The sequence below is a fragment of the Schistocerca gregaria genome, unplaced genomic scaffold, assembly GCF_023897955.1.
Source record: "Schistocerca gregaria isolate iqSchGreg1 unplaced genomic scaffold, iqSchGreg1.2 ptg000578l, whole genome shotgun sequence".
Classification (NCBI taxonomy): domain Eukaryota; kingdom Metazoa; phylum Arthropoda; class Insecta; order Orthoptera; family Acrididae; genus Schistocerca; species Schistocerca gregaria.
In genome coordinates, this window is record NW_026061969.1 from 170,001 (window position 1) to 175,000 (window position 5,000).

General features: G+C 53.2%; 2 non-coding genes across 2 annotated transcripts in view; both read left to right on the plus strand.

Annotated features, from left to right (window-relative positions):
* The first annotated feature begins 2,731 nt into the window (after positions 1-2,731).
* On the plus strand, positions 2,732-4,624 carry LOC126315901 (small subunit ribosomal RNA). Its single transcript, XR_007556005.1, has one exon. It is a non-coding gene; the product is annotated as a small subunit ribosomal RNA (ribosomal RNA).
* Positions 4,625-4,992: 368 nt separating this feature from the next.
* The window catches only part of LOC126315874 (5.8S ribosomal RNA), a 155-nt gene continuing 147 nt past the window's right edge, over positions 4,993-5,000 (plus strand). Inside the window, exon 1 of the ribosomal RNA XR_007555982.1 lies at positions 4,993-5,000. This exon is cut by the window's right edge and continues 147 nt beyond it. This is a non-coding gene — a ribosomal RNA (5.8S ribosomal RNA).

Genomic DNA, 5,000 nt, shown 5'->3' on the forward strand with positions numbered 1-5,000 from the left:
CTGTACCAGATTATCGCTTAACCTAACTGTGGCTGTACCAGATTATCGCTTAACCTAACTGTGGCTGTACCAGATTATCGCTTAACCTAACTGTGGTTGTACCAGATTATCCCTTAACCTAACTCAATTTGTCCCTTAACCTAACTCAATTTGTCCCTTAACCTAACTCAATTTGTCCCTTAACCTAACTCAATTTGTCCCTTAACCTAACTCAATTTGTCCCTTAACCTAACTCAATTTGTCCCTTAACCTAACTCAATTTGTCCCTTAACCTAACTCAATTTGTCCCTTAACCTAACTCAATTTGTCCCTTAACCTAACTCAATTTGTCCCTTAACCTAACTCAATTTGTCCCTTAACCTAACTCAATTTGTCCCTTAACCTAACTCAATTTGTCCCTTAACCTAACCCACGTTGTCCCTTAACCTAACTCAATTTGTCCCTTAACCTAACTCAATTTGTCCCTTAACCTAACTCAATTTGTCCCTTAACCTAACTCAATTTGTCCCTTAACCTAACTCAATTTGTCCCTTAACCTAACTCAATTTGTCCCTTAACCTAACTCAATTTGTCCCTTAACCTAACCCACGTTGTCCCTTAACCTAACCCACGTTGTCCCTTAACCTAACCCACGTTGTCCCTTAACCTAACCCACGTTGTCCCTTAACCTAACCCACGTTGTCCCTTAACCTAACCCACGTTGTCCCTTAACCTAACCCACGTTGTCCCTTAACCTAACCCACGTTGTCCCTTAACCTAACCCACGTTGTCCCTTAACCTAACCCACGTTGTCCCTTAACCTAACCCACGTTGTCCCTTAACCTAACCCACGTTGTCCCTTAACCTAACCCACGTTGTCCCTTAACCTAACCCACGTTGTCCCTTAACCTAACCCACGTTGTCCCTTAACCTAACCCACGTTGTCCCTTTGCCTAACATAGTTCACTGCTCGGAATCTCTGGTGTCGTTGTTATCCTCATGTAGATGTCTTGCGAGTGTTGCTTACTTTCCACATATTCCCGCTATCCACTGTCAATTGTACTGCAATAGGACTATATCGCCCCCCCCCCCCCTCTGCCCCTCTCTTTGTGTCTCCGTCCTCTCAAGCTGGTCGGTCTGGCGTTTGAGTGTTAAATGAGCCTCGCAGCTGTTCAGTTGCGTTCAGATGTCGACGCCCTCAGTGTACGTCGTGGTATGGTCTGTGTCCATTGTCCGCTGATGTCGTACGCGTAACCCACACGCTGTACCGATCATCGGTAGTTACGTACAGAGTGAAGTAGTGTGATACGTGTGACCGTACGCTGGCTGTGCCCAACGGTGTCGAATCTCAATTTCCATATGTTGTGCTCGATGCTACTTGTCTCGTCTCCCAATAACAGCTAGGTTGCACTGTGGTACGCCGTAGAGGCGTGTGGGAGGAACGTACGAACGCATTGTATGTCACCCTGGGTCGCTGGGGGTGGTGGTGCGGTGAGTCAGGTCAGGTCAGCGTGAGCCGTGTGATGTAGTGACGCGTGTATTCCGACTTTGTCGTATTGCCTCACACAAAGTGCTACCCTGGTGGACCGCGTTCCATATCTGGGACATGCCGCAGATGCCGGTTGACAGTGGATCGCGGAAGGGACATCGCATACGTGCGCGGGCCACCTTCCACGTGTTCTCTTCTGCACATGTCGCAGTGTGTATGTGGTCTGATGTAGCGTGTCGTGACACATGACATCCTGGCATGCAAGAATTGTTGAATTCGCAAATGTAGGTGGACATCTACGTTTACTGCCCAAGATACGCAAATGAACTGGAAATCCGTTGTTGAGCGGTTGTTCACGCTGGAGGTGAATCTGTGATGGCGACGATCGGTACAGCTATTAACCGGTTGTTTCAGCGGTACCCGCCACATCCACACACGTGACTAGGCCCATGTGGGTATGAAGCGATACGCGGCGGTGGCTTGGTGGGACTGTTCCCGGCCGGTGAAGGGGGGCCGCCCGGCGTGTTGGCCGCGCGCTGCGTGGGCGCACGCGCAACAGGCGGCTGGTGGGGGGCGCCGAGTGGCAGGAGCGCCAGCCGACGGGCTCGGCAGGCGGCGCAGCTACGCTGCGGCGCACCCTGCACGCGGCGCCTGGCGGCCAAAGTTGGTTCAGCCGAGCCCGGTGCGAAGCGCGGTGGACATCTGCAGTGTGCTGGTCTGATTGAGGACTGTGTGCGTTGAGGATGCGCCGCCGCCTGGCACTCGGCGCCGCGACGCCGTCTGCTGCTCGGTCGCCCCAGCGGTTCTCGCAGGTGGTTTGTATCGCAGTTGTGCGGACGTGTTGGCGCGTGCGCTGTGCTGGGAGAGTTCGCTTCTGCACCCAAGTGGGGCTTTGCCCTTGTGTGGCGCTGGCGTTGGAGCTGCCGGTCACCATAGGTGGCGCGTGTTGTCTCCCGCCGGCAATGCCACGACAGCACGCTCCCGGGCCTCTGTCGGCAGCGGCAAGCTCAGTTGGGAGCAAGGGTGTTCGCACTAAAACCGTCTACTCGCCTAACTCCGGGCGATTGCGCCTCTCTCGAAACCGACCAAGTACCTAGGACGGCGCTGCGCGCCGCCGGGACCTGAGAGGGTTTCGAGGTGTATCGTGCAGGGGAGCTCGGCCTCCTCCTGTTTGCAGAATAATTGAGCGGACGCTTGCGTGTTCGCGCGGGCCCCCGGGACACACTCCCGGGCGGCCGGCTGCTCAGCTCTAGTTGACGCAGCTCCCTGGTTGATCCTGCCAGTAGTCATATGCTTGTCTCAAAGATTAAGCCATGCATGTCTCAGTACAAGCCGCATTAAGGTGAAACCGCGAATGGCTCATTAAATCAGTTATGGTTCCTTAGATCGTACCCACGTTACTTGGATAACTGTGGTAATTCTAGAGCTAATACATGCAAACAGAGTCCCGACCAGAGATGGAAGGGACGCTTTTATTAGATCAAAACCAATCGGATTGGCTTGTCTGGTCCGTTTGCCTTGGTGACTCTGAATAACTTTGGGCTGATCGCACGGTCCTCGTACCGGCGACGCATCTTTCAAATGTCTGCCTTATCAACTGTCGATGGTAGGTTCTGCGCCTACCATGGTTGTAACGGGTAACGGGGAATCAGGGTTCGATTCCGGAGAGGGAGCCTGAGAAACGGCTACCACATCCAAGGAAGGCAGCAGGCGCGCAAATTACCCACTCCCGGCACGGGGAGGTAGTGACGAAAAATAACGATACGGGACTCATCCGAGGCCCCGTAATCGGAATGAGTACACTTTAAATCCTTTAACGAGTATCTATTGGAGGGCAAGTCTGGTGCCAGCAGCCGCGGTAATTCCAGCTCCAATAGCGTATATTAAAGTTGTTGCGGTTAAAAAGCTCGTAGTTGGATTTGTGTCCCACGCTGTTGGTTCACCGCCCGTCGGTGTTTAACTGGCATGTATCGTGGGACGTCCTGCCGGTGGGGCGAGCCGAAGGGGTGCTTTCGCGTCCCGAGGCGGACCCCGTTTAAATCCTACCAGGGTGCTCTTTGTTGAGTGTCTCGGTGGGCCGGCACGTTTACTTTGAACAAATTAGAGTGCTTAAAGCAGGCAAGCCCGCCTGAATACTGTGTGCATGGAATAATGGAATAGGACCTCGGTTCTATTTTGTTGGTTTTCGGAACCCGAGGTAATGATTAATAGGGACAGGCGGGGGCATTCGTATTGCGACGTTAGAGGTGAAATTCTTGGATCGTCGCAAGACGAACAGAAGCGAAAGCATTTGCCAAGTATGTTTTCATTAATCAAGAACGAAAGTTAGAGGTTCGAAGGCGATCAGATACCGCCCTAGTTCTAACCATAAACGATGCCAGCCAGCGATCCGCCGCAGTTCCTCCGATGACTCGGCGGGCAGCCTCCGGGAAACCAAAGCTTTTGGGTTCCGGGGGAAGTATGGTTGCAAAGCTGAAACTTAAAGGAATTGACGGAAGGGCACCACCAGGAGTGGAGCCTGCGGCTTAATTTGACTCAACACGGGAAACCTCACCAGGCCCGGACACCGGAAGGATTGACAGATTGATAGCTCTTTCTTGATTCGGTGGGTGGTGGTGCATGGCCGTTCTTAGTTGGTGGAGCGATTTGTCTGGTTAATTCCGATAACGAACGAGACTCTAGCCTGCTAACTAGTCGCGTGACATCCTTCGTGCTGTCAGCGATTACTTTTCTTCTTAGAGGGACAGGCGGCTTCTAGCCGCACGAGATTGAGCAATAACAGGTCTGTGATGCCCTTAGATGTTCTGGGCCGCACGCGCGCTACACTGAAGGAATCAGCGTGTCTTCCTAGGCCGAAAGGTCGGGGTAACCCGCTGAACCTCCTTCGTGCTAGGGATTGGGGCTTGCAATTGTTCCCCATGAACGAGGAATTCCCAGTAAGCGCGAGTCATAAGCTCGCGTTGATTACGTCCCTGCCCTTTGTACACACCGCCCGTCGCTACTACCGATTGAATGATTTAGTGAGGTCTTCGGACTGGTACGCGGCATCGACTCTGTCGTTGCCGATGCTACCGGAAAGATGACCAAACTTGATCATTTAGAGGAAGTAAAAGTCGTGACAAGGTTTCCGTAGGTGAACCTGCGGAAGGATCATTACCGACTAGACTGCATGTCTTTCGATGTGCGTGTCGTGTCGTGTCGCGCAACACGCTACCTGTACGGCAGTGGCCGTGCGCCGCGTGCGGAACCACGCGTGCCTCTCAAAACTAGCGGAAGTGTTGTTGTTGTGTGGTACGAGCGCTGAAGCTCTGGAGCGGCTGGCCTGCGGTACCTGGCGCCTGGCGCCGGTTTTGAATGACGTTCGCCCGAGTGCCTGTCCGCTCCGGTGTGGAGCCGTACGACGCCCATCGGCTGTGAGGCCGTTGGACACAAAAAAAAATAGTGGAACAGGGGCCGTCAGACGCCTCAGTCCCGCAAATGCTACTGTCTTGAAAGAGACAGTGGGAGACTGAAAAGGAAAAGATCACCCAGG